Below are 15,569 nucleotides of genomic sequence, written 5' to 3'. Positions count from 1 at the left end.
CTTTTGAACTCTGGTGGCATAACTTAAAGCACAAGAGGAGCAACAGCCTGGCCCTGAGTAGATTAAGCGACTACAAATGGCAAATGCATTGTCTAGCAGCACTGGAAAGCTGAAATAAGGCCACAGCACACCCTAACTCTAGACTGATGGTGCTAGTTTGGGTGGTTTGCTTCTACAAAAAAAATAAGCATCCTGAAACTAACACTGTTCTGTGCTCTCACATAGTTTTAATAGAAGTTATTTCACTGTCGTTTGAGGCCATTTTGTTACAAGGATGCTCAATGTAGGGAAAATGAAAACAAAATGACCTAGAGAGAGATGGTGACATAGGATCATCAAATGGTCTGGGTTGGAAGGGACCTTAAAGATCATCTAGTTCCAACCCCCTGCCATGGACAGGGACACCTTTCACTAGACCAGGTTGCCCAATGCCCCATCCAACCTCGCCTTGAACACTCCCAGGGATGGGGCATCCACAGCTTCTCTGGGCACCCTGTTTCAGTGCCTCATCATCCTCACAGTAAAGTATTTTTTCTAACATGTAGTCTAAATCTACCCTCTTTCACTCTAAAGCCAGCACCCATTGTCCTGTCACTACATGTCCTTGTAAAAAGTCCCTCTCCATCTTTCTTGTAGGCTCCCTTCAGGTACTGGAGGGTTGCAGTTTGGTCATCCTGAAGCCTTCTCTTCTCCATGCTGAACAAACCCAATTCTCTCAGCCTTTCCTCGTAGGTGAGCTTCTTCATCCCTCCAATCAACTTGGTGGCCCTCCTCTGGACTTGCTCCAACAGGTCGATGTCCTTCAGTGTGACATGTACAACAGCCCATGCAGCCAGGTCTCATCTCTGTTCCTGTAAAGCCTGTTCTAAACCTGGAAGTGGTAACCATGCTGGAGAGGAGCCTTGCTTTTCACAGACAGACGTATCAGGAAGATATCACATGCAAGTGCAGGTATATCAATATAAATGCACCTTATGACAGACATGTTATTTCCATTCCTCAACCAGAGTTGCTACAAAATCACTACAGCCTTTAATCTAACCTGAGCCTCTGCAGGGAGGAGTATTCCTTTAGCTAGACAAATTGACCTTATTATCCTCGATACACTTCAGCAGCTTAAGCACCTTGTCAAGTAGATTTTTAGCAGTAGAGGGCTCTTTAATTTAGCTTGCAAAGGCACGACACCATGCTATGGCTAGCAGCTGAGGGAAGGTGCTTTTGGATAATACTCAGTAAACAGGACTGGATTACCAATGTTCACTTTCACAGTATGCTTCATTTGCTAATTTATCATAGTTTTAAGATTCCTCTGGCCATGTGCTCCCCTCTGTCCCCCATTTAGAGCTGAGGGTAGAGTGTGGGGTCCACATCAGATCTGCTGCCCATTGAGGAGGTTTTGTACTCCAGCCCCAGCTGGTCTGGTGGAGGCAGATCCCACTGCTGCAGCAGATGTTTCTGCCCCCTCAGATGTGCCAAATCCTACTTCAACTGACTGCATGGTCACATGCTATCTGAGGGGGTAGAAGCCACTAGTGAAAGACAGGGTAAAGAGGCAGCACTTAAGTCAGATTTTGGGTTTGCCCCTTCTTTTTTCTCCCCAGGCAATAGACAAAATGATTCAGGATAGACCTCAATTTAATAATTGCACCTCACAATAGGAGAAGTGATGAACTGAAAATGTGCTCCGTTTTTCTCCCTAAAGTTTTTCTTCTTAAAGCTTTAAATCAAACACACCTGAAAAATATGATCTAGCTCAAACAGATACTAGAAATCTCCTCAAATTAATGTCCATCTGCTGTCTATCTATCTAACATCCATCTATTAATCCAAAGGTAACTGGCAGGTATGGGGAAATTTTATTATTCTTGAGCTAGACCAGTTACTGCAACAATGAAAATGTATTTGTTGAAGAAGTCTTAAAAAAAAACAACTGAGAACTTGCAGGTGATGACTGAGGAGGTCCATCCTGCTTCCTTGGCAGTCAATGTGAAGTGCAATGAGCATAATGCTGCTCTAACTTGCCCCTTCAGAAGAAACTGGACAGTTGACATATGATTTTTCCCATTTTAGGTCACTCTCAGCCCTTTCCAGACTAATTTCTGAGCTTGACTTCTAACCAGGAGCTCAGCACAAAGCTGAAGTGTGTTTGAAGACTGGACAAAATTACCTGCAGAGAGTTCAGAAGTTGGATTACCCCAGCAATGTGTGGGGGGTGGCATGGAGGCACTTGCACACAGCAGGATTTTTCAGAGGTTATGTTATTAGTCAAAAGGTTATGAGTGGGTGTAGAACTTAGATTTAAGTAAACTTAAGAACTTAGATTTAAGTAAAGTTTGTCTTTTTCATTCTCATTTGTTATTCAGCCTAGCAATAACCAGTAGGAATATATTGCTTTATAGAAGATTCTGAAACTTGTAATAATTTTAGATCTGTAAAAGAGTAGTAATGGAAAAAGACCAGCAACTAAGTGGAGGTGAAGCAAAAGGACAGATTTGAACCCTCCTTTCTCTTTAAGATAATTTGCATTGGGTTCTGCACACTTCTCTGGGTAAGTCCCAGCCATTCTCCTTTGCTCATCCCCACCTTCCCCTTGCAAACTCTGAGCTCCATTACAAAATAAAGCACTTTCTGATGGCATCAAGCACGGTGATGGGTTTGTACAATAGAAAGCATTTAATTATTTCAAAAGCCGTATTTCCAGTCCCATGACTTCTCCTTTAGCTGCTTAGTAGAGGTTTCCTCAATTATGTCTGAACAGGTTGCTTTTGCACCAAAGTGAATTTTTTATCAAAAGAAAACAAAGCTTTAATGGCATTACAAAAGCTCTTCAGAGCTATGTATATCTTCAATCATCAGCCCCTCCTCAAAGATACAAGGATGCTCAGAAAGCACACCCAGGCAAAATGAAACATGATGACAGACTGCAAGGATACCAGGACTGGTGTTAAATTAGAATCTGTATTCAAAAAATTAGTTGTCACAGAATACTCTCATCTGAAAGGAACCCATAAGGATAATTGAGTTCAGCTCTTAAATGAATTCCATATGGGGATTGAACCTGCATCCTTGGGGCTAGGAATCAGCTGTTCCTACAAGCTTTCAGATTCAGATAGCAGTGAAACCAGAAAAGTAGCTGGCTTGGAAAACAGAAATGCAACATCAAAACAATTTCAGTCAAGACAAAGCCAATTTAAGCCAAGATGAAGTCTGTATCTCAAAGAAAATCTGCAAAATTTTCGGTTTGGGGTTTGTTTGATTTTCTTCTTCTTTTTTTTTTTTTAATCTATGTTTAAACAGAATCAAAACCACAGCAAAAAAAAAAAAAACAAAACACAACAGTTGTTTTACAGTGTTTTCAGCTCCCAGAAACTTCAAAACATGATCCAAACAGATGTGGAAATAGAATTAAACCAGTAAAAAATATGCACTGTCAGTACTGTCAGTCTACAGGATTCTAAACCAAAGTAGATTCTTAATATTCCTCAACGGTTTGAAAGTTTCAAAACCAGTTTGCCCCTTTCTCATAGATGCAATGCTTCAAAAGCTGAAGAAGTTCAAAACACTGGTTCTTGGTTTGTTTCTGTCCAGTTTAAATACAGATCATGCCAGAAGTGTGACTTTTTCCACAACAAAATCAGGAACATAACAATCTCCACAGATATTTAAAGTAAGTTTAAAGTAATTAGATTATGTTGTATCATCTAGAATATAAGATTATAAGTAATAATATCATATTTTTTTCAAAATACATTCTGCTTTATCACCACCTATGGATCTTGGAAGATGGTTTGATATAATAGTTAAGATCTCGCATATACTCTAATTGTTTTAAAACCGTATCATTTAATGTATCACAGCAGTTCCTATTAGTCTTCCTTTACCTTTAAATTTTTTTACCTAGTCCACTAAAAATAAACAGTTAAATTACAAACCTAGTGTTAATTGTGGTCAGGTATTTTCTTAATATACTCTATGAAAGATGTAGCTTCTCTTTATCCATAGAGAGTGCCTGAGGGGTTTTTAAAGTTAAAAAATATACACATAAAGGAAGACAGTAAGGCTTCTGATTGTTGTCTGCATACAAAATACACTTTTTCTAGTCCTTGAGGCTAGAAAATTGCTAAAATTCGTACAGAAGACACAGGAGAAAGGAGAGACCTGACTTCTGTGGATGGAACCTTAAATATAAAGTCTGCAGTCTAGCATGTCTTTATTTTTATACTTATGTAGCTTTAATTCTAGATTAGCACTTCAGAGAAGGGCCATCATTCTTGGAAATGCACAAATTTAAACACTTTAAGGTGAGAGAGACACAGTAAAACCTGCTTTCAAGTAAAACCAGAGCATCCTCAGCCTTTCTGTAGAGAAAAATGCAATGCGAAAATAGAGAAAACTTCAAGTCACACAGCAGCGACACAGAAAGATCACAAAGCTCAGATCTTCACAGCTGATTTTTATGGGATGGAGATAAGCACACCAGAAAAAAAGAAAAAAAAAAAAACAAAAAAAGAAAAAAAAAGAGATAAAAGAGTAGTGAGCCCTATGGCAGGAAAATTAGGTTCAAAAGGGATTTCCAAGTGCTGCAGATGATGGGTATGTTACTCCCTGATGTCTCTGAATTAGCTTTGGTCTTTGTGACCAGGTGATGTGAACAGGACTAGACCTGCACAGTCCTTGCATTAACTAAGCGCTGCCCAAGAACCCCTTCAACTGGCAAGTCAGCAATGCTCCTCATGCCTTCCATGCAGAGCAAAAGCCACAAGGGCCACCTGTGTGGCAGAAACCTGCACTGTCCTGTGCCAAACAGGCAAGGGAAAATCAAGGTGGGAGAAAGGAAAAAAAATCATTAAATCAAAATGCAAATAATTTATACGTCAATACGTTGAAAATCCTGTCGTTAAAAAGAGCAAGCAGTTGACTGAAACCACTTCTCTCTAAAACTGGCAGTGTATCAAAATGTTTTTAAAAATAATCAGAGAGGTGCAAACCACCGAGGGGACCCTGCTGCTTGCTAACTGGAAAGTGGCTTGTACTTCTCAGGGCATGACTGATTTTGGCCCTGTTGCAGGTCAGCACACTTCCCACATGAGCCTGAGATATGGATGCCTGCCAATTGACACAGCCAGCACCAGCCCCACGGCCACCCAACTGCAGTGGGCTCTGCAGTGACATGCAGCAATCCGGCACGAGCTTTCCACCACACAGTGCCCGACAGGCTGGTGGCTCTCCTGCTTGTCAGCAATGAGGAGATGATCAGGAGATGCACTTTTTTGGCTGTGGATGAACCACTCACATTTCAGGGAGGGCTGTAGCACACCAGGGGCGTGCAGCAGGATGGTGTGGTCCCACAGCAGGCCCAGGGTGCCAGTGCATGCCGTCTGGGCTAATGGAAGTGTTGGCTTTTTCCATGGTGCTTTCTTCCCTAAAAGTTACTTGCGGCAGGAATATGTCCCTTGTCTGCTTAGGAAGTGAGGGATGGGCAGAGCCACTGAAAAGGCTCAGCCTTGAAAGGTAACCCAGAGCTGGGCCTCAGCTTCACCTCCTGCAGCTACCATTTCATGGTATGATATGTTCGGTGGTGACTCTGGGGTGCTGACCTGCATCCTCCCCGGGCTGCTGATCCTCTGGTGCTCTGGCACCTCCTGGCTGACAGGATCCCACCCTGCCATTTCCAGTGATCACCCAGCAAGGTGGTTTCAGGGGAAGGAGCCAGCTCCAGCTGCAGAGTGGTGCTTTGGCAGATGGCACAGCCAGGGTCAGCCATTGCCCCACCTCCCCGTGGCCCAGGCCCGACGCCGGGCTGCGGATGCGCTGGACAAAGAGATCCTGGCTGTCTTGTCCTCTTTCCGCAGGTTCCCACCCGCACAGCTAGTAAGGCCTGACAAACAACAGAGGATGCTCTGCTAGGGCTGTCAGAACCAAACAGCGCAATTACCCTCTGCCGGATTGCTTCAAGTTGCAAACAAAAGATGACAAACAAAACACACAACAGATCCCCCTCCAGGCCCGCAGAGCAATCAAGAAGAGGCTGACAATGGCAGGGCCCCTCCGGCCCTGTGCCAAGGACACTCACCCCCAACAACAAACACATGCTGCTGCCTCGCAGAGCCCCTGGCCACCCGCCATCCCTTTTGTCTAGCACGTATGGAGCCCATCCTTGCTTGCAGACCGCCCTGGCTATGCCAAAGCTGCATCTACCACCGGCCTTCTTGCCAAGAGCTCAGTACTTCTCCCTGCTGCAATCTCAACCCTCCACTGTCAGCTCTTGCCCGTGCAACACTACCGCCACCATCTCCTCCTCCTCCTTCCCGGGGAGCTGGATGTAACACAAGGGTTAACATGAGCTACCCAGAAATGAGTCAGCAAGTTCCTTGCCCCCACAGCCACTGCTTGGTTTCCAGAAATGCTGACTGTTTCCAGATAAGCCCAGCATCTGAGGAATAAATGAAAATGTGACTCCAAGCCTCAAAGTTGATGAACACATAGCTGAGCACTGTGCTCCCGTGGCCAACACCTCGAAGTGGCATGTAAGAACTTAAGATCACTTTTTATTCAATGACAATTTGACAACAAAAGCTCTTCAGCTGGGTGCCATTAGGTCTGTGCAACTAATGTAATTCATTCACCACTGCAATACTGAAAAGTGAAATGCAAACTCCACTGGTTGCACTTGTTTCTGAGGCTTGCAGTCCCCATCCTACATCTCTTCCCTGCAAGCATTTCCTTTCAAAAAAAAGAAGCACAAGGACAATGTTTTTGACCAAGTAGAAAAACATTTGTTCTTCTCTCACTTGACTACGAAGATATGATGGTCAAGGCTGATGGGATTAGGAGTTAAGGCTGGTCTGGCTGAGTACTGGGGCTCAATAGGCTACCCCAGTCTCTCACAGCTTCTAAACAACACATGAAGCCCAAAGAAGAGAATGTGACCTCTGTGAGCTGTAGCTGCAAGGGAGGCAGGAAACACTGTGAGAATACTTTTTCTCAACATACATCAATGTTTCCACTTCCAGACCAGGAGGAAGTCCTCCACAGAAAGACTTTAAATCAAAATGTTCAGTCAGTACACAAGATAATCAACATTTTTAGGACTTCAAGGAACACAGCTAATGGCCCCTGTGGTATGGGCTTCAGACAAGGGACACCTTTTCACCTGATTATGAAGTACTAGAAGCAAATGTTCACATTACTATGATTTCCCATTAATCTAAGCACTGTTTTAGAGACAAATGCCATGTACTTCGATAACGAACCTAAATTTGGAAATAAGCAGCTTAGATCATAAGGGTCTACATATCACAATCAGTATCTGCTGACTTAAAGCATTGTTAGCCTGTACAAATTATCGTAAGTCTCGTGAATGCATCTCCTTCCCTAAAGGTCTGTATCCTATAATCATGTCATTTAATGACAAGCTCAGGTTCTTGGCTGCTTTCTTTTATTTGCTGGTTTTGGGTTTTTTTCTTTTTGAGGATGAAAAGCAAATCAAGCAGATCCATGTTCACTCATGCTAATCAAACAGGCCACACAGATGTTTATAACATGGTCAGGGTAGGGCTTGAACCTTGGTTTCCGTGATTTATGTTGCCAAATTTATCAATAGCAAAAAGTCAAAACCAACTGGGAAAAAAGTTGAGATTCAGTGGAGAAGAGGGAGAAGTCAAACAAAAAATCTGAAGCTGTTTCAACAATTTCTCTACATTGTGTATATATTTATACTTGTTTTCCAAGGAATACTGATTATTATTTACATGAAAAGAAGATGGCAACATGTACAAAGAAAAGGCATGGTGCTTTTACACAAACAATCAAGTAATTTTCCTAAAAGCACTGTATATTTCTGTGCACGATTTTATTGCTTTTTAAAAATTAATTTTTTTTTTTGAATTTTTTTCCCCCAATTTGTCTATTTCTCCCTGCCCACTCTCATTCCGAGAACCAGTGTCACACATTACATCTGAGCTCTCATTTAACATAACCTACCTTACAGCCATTCAGACTTAAATTCTGCTTATTAAAACTGATTTCAAGTGATCATTTTCATTTTGGCTCACCCATTCACATAAATTTAACTTCTCCAATATTAGGTTCAAACAGTGCCCATTTGCAGCTTGCGAGTAATTTTTAATATACTTTTACCACAAATTTAAAAAAAAACCAAACCCACTAGTTTATTCAACCAAGTCTCCATTAGTCATCATGAACCATATAAGCAACAAATACGGTTTTTATTTCATATACTCATTGGGTGTTCAGGGTGAGGGTGGAGGTACGAGTGGGTGAAAAGAGGTTACTGAGGTTAAAAAGAGGAACGTATGACTGTGTACGCCCCTGGTACTTCTGCTGCTTATTCCTTCTTTGCTTTGTGTTGTATGCTGGTAGACACAGAGCCAGCATTCTTGCACAGAGATCACTTGCTTCTGTAGCAATTTCTTCTGCACATTTTAGCTAATGGATGTGGTTGCCTATGTGGTTTTATCTCAGCATGCACAAGTCCAAATACAGCATTAATTTTGGCATATGTCTGTATATTCCCACAATATTTATCAAGCGTGATTAGCTATAAAATGGAATATGTGTTACTAGAGGTTCCCTTAAATTTGTGTTGAGTTTGTGTATGCCTAATATACGTTCACAAAGACAAAACCACCCAAACATATGCATATACCTGTATTAAAGGGATGGATTTCCCCGTGTTATCTTCTGAATATTATCAGTATGGAAAGCTCTGCACAACCAAGAAATCACAGACTCAGAGGCTTAATGCCCTGGCCTGTCTGAGCTCTGCACAGTCTGAGAACCAGCAAACAAAAGCAAGACAATTCAGGGCACGCTCAGTCATCCTGCCAGTGCAGTAATCTTCATACAATAAAGTGGTCACTGTTCTCAATCTGCTGCGTGCCTCTGCCACTGTCCCAAAGCCCCGGTCTCACTTTTGTCGAAAATCTCTGGGTAAGATACTCTTTGACCTCCTACGACCTCAGTGTCACCCGCTGAGGATGTTCCAGCTGTCACTGAGGAAACTACGATCTGAATGCAGTACTTTCTTCAGAGCCTCTGCATGCAGAGATCCATGTGATGGTGAACTACTCCTCTCTAACAGGCAGATCAAGTGGGGGCTGCAGCTGCACAAGCCAAGGGAGATGCACGTCAAGGCTCTCTCTCACAGCAGTGTCAGCCAGCTTGTGGAGGTTTTATTCCAAGACCATCTCACATTCACCCAACACTATCTCTAACCAGCACCGGCAGGTGTCTCCAGGCACTGCTCCACCCCAAAACACAAACCCAGCAGTGTCTACACAGGATCAGTCCAGGGACAGCTCAGCACTCCCAGTGAAACCTGTGGGAGGCGCTGAGCTGGAAGAACCACCCTCATGGAAATCTCCACCTCTGCTGGAAAGAGAGGGCAATGGCTGTCTTTTCCTCTTCCCTCCTGCCTCATACTTTTCCTGCTCAGCTCTAGTGAATTTTGTTCATTATTTATAATTAGAAAGTGGAAAGCAATTGCTGTCTTCCTTGTTGTTCATACTCTAAAGCAACACTTATAGAATAGAGAAACAGCTGAAATCTAGGCCATTTCAAAAACTTAACAGTAGTCCTAGTCACACCTGTCCCTGAATCCCCCCAACAATGTTTGTGGTTTTGCATCACATTTTCCTACATTAAAAAAAAATATATTAAAATTATCTTTTTGTTGCCAGTTGAAGAACCCACAAACAAATGGGCAAATCTGACTAAGTGCTTAAGCAGAGAAAACAATGGAAATGTGTATGCACCAAAGGCTGTCAACAGTCCCACAGAAAGAATTGGAAAGACTGAAAAAAATTCTTTAAGCTCTTGTAACAACAAAATGTCAAAACCAAACAAATAACAGACAGAAGTGGGAGCTAAGTGTTGACTGTGCCTTGTTAAGAGTTTAGTGAGCAAAGCTGTCCCAGCCTTCCCCTGGGGTGTCCCAGTCCAGCCCTGGGACTTGCAGCTTTCAGGGACAGCTATTGGAAAGGCTTCCTCCTCCCCTCCACCCTCCTTAATTATTGTTAATACAATTTGTCTAAAATTCTGTTCTGACATTCAGATACTGGTATTTGTAGTGCCTGTTTATTTTCCTTCTTTTTCCTCTTCATCTTTATTTTTTAATATTTTTTTACAATCCCCTTTTTACGCTTAACCTCGAATAAGTTACGAATTTCCTGGCTTCTGTGGGTTAGATAGGAAACTCAATGTTACTATTTTGGTGTAGAATGCAGACATTTTTGTGGTCATATGAGCTAAACTCAACAGGAAACAGCATTTCTATTTGCCTGTTGGCTCAGGCTGCATATCCCACATCTATAGTGCAGAAATAACCGATAAACTGATGGGAAACTGATGGGAAACTGATGAAGGACAATTTAGACAGAAGGAATTGGGAGGCGATATGCCAGTGGTCCAGGTATAAACCATACCAAGAATTTACACTGCTGCTTTGCATTCAGGGGTTTGTATGAAAATCAGGACCAGCTACAAAGCCTTGGTTACTACACTGCCCTTGTTTTTACACTCAAGTAGGGAAGAAGGCTTCCAAAGGGAGACCTCCAGGAGCAAGCCTAGAGCTTGTCCTCACTTTAAGTATTTTCTTTGCAAGTAACTGTGACAGCAATTACTTTTTTTTTTGTCATAGTCATTCTAAGACAGAGTTGCCAGAAATCCATGGGGGGAAGAATCAAATCTAGGGAGTCAGAAAATACATAATTATATATTTGTTCTCAATATGTCCACATACAGCAAGTTTGGTACACAGCACCTGTGGGAATGCTGCAGCTTGGAAGTTGGAAGGGACAGAATAGCACCACAGTTGCATTCTGCCCCTGAGATCAGGAGCCTGCAGCAAGGGTACTGAGAAATATCTGTGATTTGTGCGGATATGGAGTTGGGTCTCAAACTACAACATTTTGAGAGGAATCTGTGGGAAATGGTGCTGCTCACCTCAGACTGACCCCAGCAAGGTACTGGCTTCTCCTTGCCTCTTTTAAAAGAAAATGTTTCTTCAAGTTAGTCCTACAGGTTTCTAGCATCATGATTAAACTCAAAGACAAACATAATTTGTACAACACCCTTGTAGGTTTATCTCGTTCTTGCTTTGTCCAGCCACAATTCACTCACTCTTCCTCTGATATACTACAGCTCTGGGACCTCAAGAACTGCCTGTGCATCCTCGCTCGGGTAGGTATGGGGGTGGAAAGGGCTGTGGTGGAGTAATGCTCCTCATTCATTGCTTTCCGAGCTGAAAGTCCCTTTTCTAAATTTGAAAGTCTTGTTCTGTATGAGAGTCTTGGGGAAGCTTGGCACAACCCTTTTTAGGTTTTATCTCGGTTGATACCTTGTGGTAGTAAGGTTGAAGGGGGTCACATACTTCCTCTGTGATCTCCACCCAAGCCACGTGAAAAAAAAGTGCTGTGAAAACCTGAAGCTCACTTTCTATCAGGCAAGTCTGTATTCATGGCAATAAATGGCAATATTGAATATGAGCCTCAACAGGGGGTCTGTTAGGAGCAGGGTTTCCATTTGTACGTGCATCTGGCAGTGTTTTGTGTACCAACAAATTCAAGTTCCCCCACCCTGGCTGCTCCATCGGCTTTGTCCACCATTCGTGTGGCTTCACATAGGGGAGAGAAAAATGTATTAAAAATAGGAAAATGTGACTGTCAAACTCCCACCCTTGACAGGTGAGACTCAGAGAGTAAAAGCGATCTCCAATATCACATATAATTTGGTTTTGTAATGACCATCTTCTGAATCTTTTTCCACATTCAGTCGCCCTGTTAAAGGAAATCTGGGGTATCCCAGAAGTCTTTCATGTCCTAACCAACTAGTGCAATTTAATAGCCAAATCATGACCACAGTTAAAAGGACCCTTGGGGAACAGATCCCTCTCTGAGAATAATGACAGATATTGGGCGACTTAGGTAGGGCTGGTTTGGTTTGCAGCAGTGCACTACATACCACTGTTTGCTGAGCCATCTGATCCACTTGTAAGTCAGATCTTAAAGCACCACTTTGGCCTATAAAAGTAGCTACATATCCATTTTGGTTGGCCTGTATATACTGGGTAGCACTGCTGCTAGATGAAAAAAAGTCAGATATTCCTGGTTAGATGCAGAAAAATAGAATAGGTTAGGTTGGAAGGGACCTTTACAGGTCATCTATTCCAACCAGCCGGCAATGAGCTGGAATATCTTCAACTAGAAAAGGTTACTCAGAGGCCCATGCTACCTGGCTTTGAACACCTCCAGGGATGTGGCATCCACCACCTCTCCGGGCAACTTGTTCCAGTGTTTCACTGCCCTCACCATAAAAAACTTCTTCCTAATATCTAGTCTGAATTGACACAGTTTAAAACTGTTGTCCTATTACAACAGGCCCAGGTAAAAAGTTTCTCTCCCTATCTTTCTTAAAGGTCCCATTTCAGTACTGGAAGCCTGGAATGAGGTCTCCCTGAAGTCTGCTCTTCTCCAGGCTGAGCAGCCCTGACTCTGTCAGCCTGGCTTCACAGCAAAGGTGTTCCAGCCCTCTGATCATCTTTGTGGACTCACTTCAGGAGGTCCATGTCCTTATGTTGGAGGTCCCAGAGCTGGATGCAGTGTTCCAGGTTGGATCTCACTCAAGTGGAGAGGCAGAATCCCCTCCCTTGCCCTGCTGCTTTGGATGCAGCACAAGACATGGTTGGCCTTCTCAGCTGCGAGCACACACTGCCAGATCATTTCCAGCTCTTCATCCACCAGTCCCCCACGTCCTTCTCAGCAGGGCTGCTTTCAATGTGTTCATTCTCCGGCCTGTGTTGATACCAGAGCCTGCCTTGACCCAGGTGCAGGATCCTGCACTCAGCCTTGAACCTTGTAAGATTCATGTAGACCTACTTCTCTTGCTTTTTCAGGTCCATCTGGATGGCACTCTGTCCCTCAAGCATGTCAAAAGCACTACGTCCCTTGGTGCTGTGGGCAAACTTGCTGAGGGAGCACTTGATCCCACTGTGTCATTGATGAAGATATTAAGCCACACTGGTTCCAATACAGACGCCTGAGGGACACCATTTGGACCCACCTATCTCCATCTGGGCACTGAGGTGTTGACTATTGCCCTGTGAATGAGACCATCCAACCAATTCCTCGTGCATGAAACCATCCACCCATCAAATCCACCTCTCTCCAATTTAGAGAGAAGGATGTTTTAGGGGACCCCATCAAAGGCCTTATAACAAATACCCACTGGAAATGTAGGGAGACTGGAAGAAGCAATTGCTTCAGCAAAGGCTAGAAACTCAGAAATACTATTCCATAACTCTCCTCAGCCACCTGAGCTGACACAATCTTTGTAAGGCAAGGTCATGAAACAGACTGGGAAACTGATCCTACAGGAAAAAAAACACTGTACTGGTTGTATTGGGACCTTATGCAGGCAACTGTGTTCCTGCACACAAAGCCATACCGGCATAATTCCAAGCACAGGGATTTGATGCCTCTGCTGCTGAAGGTGCAGGCTGCCCTTATCAACAGCACTAGACACTGCAGCAGCTTCACTGTGACCTGAAGCAGTGCAAAGTGATCAGAAAATACAATGATATTTTAAAATCCAGAAAACAGAGCCAATCAGGAATTTTTTAGGAAAATGCTTCTTATTGCAGGACACCAAATTCTCCATGGAGATCCTCTGCTGGGTTAGTGAAACTTTCTACTCTATCATTGCTCAGAAGTCTTTGTTAATATCTATTACATACAGGTGTATATCCATTAGCAGTATATTAATTCAAGTTAAGAAGATTCTGCTTGCCTTGTTGAAAGGATCAATCTTATTGTAATTCTGACTTATGTTTTCCATTTCATCCTAGTGGTGGCCACTGTGGAAAAGTCATTAACTTGTGTGTTGGCAATTTTAAGTCTTTGATGCCATTTTGTGTCTGAAGAAGAAAATGCATCTGCTCTTTTTGATCCTGAGCTTACCTCTGTTTCTCACATTTCCTGTCTTTGTAAATCTGCTTATTAACACTTTCACTGTATTGCCCTACATTCAACACTGTCTCAGTCACTTCTGCTGAAAGTCTTATTTACACTTTTGTCTTCTCCAGGCATGATAATTATAATTTTCCATCTCCATGGCCTTTTCCAGGAGTTTGCTTTCTCAAGGCACAAGAAGTATCATAAAATAAGAATAATGCTCACTTTGTCTAGTACAGAACAGAAAGAATGAGATGATTAAGAAGTGATGAATACAAGTCCTCAGCTTGCATTAAGGACCTGTACCTTCAGCTGCTCCAGGCACAGCAGTGGGCAGTGACATGGCCAAGCAGTGTAGCCTCACTTCTGTTTTGAGCTACTCCCTGGAAACAAAATTTTCACCCTCTTCAATGCCCAGTTCAAACACCTGGCCCTTGTTCCTCGTTACACAACATTTTGTGTTGCTCAATACACCAACAGCAGTGGATAAGACCCTGGTGCAGATGAAGTCAAAATATTTCTGTCCCAGAGACAAACTGTAGGCCCTAATCTGCCAATATGGCACAGGCCAGAGGCGATGCACAGTCAGCATCCTGGCCAATACAGTGCCTATGGGGATGCAGCTCCACATAGGCTGTGTACACTGGGATGCCCCAGGTTATAATGGCACATTCCTGTCAAAGCAGAAGGCAATTCCAAGGCATCACTGTGAGCAAAATGACCAGGAATGGCCCTACGCACTGTCACAGCAAATCGTGATACATCTGTCAATCAAATAGATCAGATGTTGATTCCCACTTTTACCCTAATATTCAGAGGGTCTTCAAACAGTCACAGCTACACAAACAGGACCATACTAAATCTCTGTCTGTTCCAAGCCAGAGCCGATCCAGCAGTTTAAGTTTTCATGCCGTAGGTAAGAATTTGGATTCAGTTGCACCAGAACTGCAGAGGGGCATGGGTCAAATCCCTCACTGAAGTAAATGTCAGGAGGTCTTTTCAAACAGATGCAACCAAATTGTCCAAAAACCTGCCTGCATACAGTTCCACACTATGCAAAAGTTAGTATGAGGCTATTCATCCAGCTGACAAGTTGCTATATATTATTTATATATATTACTCACAGTCTCACAGAGTTACACCTAAATGGACCCCAGGAATGCTCACCTGATTAAGCAAATCTTCTAAAGAGACACCTTGCCTTGGTATAAAGACATCAAGAAGTTGAAAGTCTAAAACTGCTGCTAGGGATTTCCACCAATCATTTATTCTCCTCACAATTTAACCAACTAAGAAACACATCTTATTTCTATCATGAATTTACTTAGCTTTCCTTTTCAGTCACTAAATCTTTTTATTTGTTTGACTGTTAGGTTAAAGACTTATACATATACACATGACAACAAAGTAGCTCTTGACTTTTCTTTTGTTAAAGAATTGATTAAAAAGTGCTTCACTGGAAGGTGCTTTCTCCAGCCTCCTTTGCATTGTCCACATGCAGGCAGCAGAATGTTGTACAGTATTCTAGTGGGGGGTATGCTTATGCTGTATTTGGAGGCAAATTTGCTTCTCATCAATTTCTACCAACCTAAAATATCC

This window comes from Corvus moneduloides, chromosome 1 (assembly GCF_009650955.1).
Source record: "Corvus moneduloides isolate bCorMon1 chromosome 1, bCorMon1.pri, whole genome shotgun sequence".
NCBI lineage: Eukaryota > Metazoa > Chordata > Aves > Passeriformes > Corvidae > Corvus > Corvus moneduloides.
Note: the sequence above shows the minus strand (reverse complement) of the source record.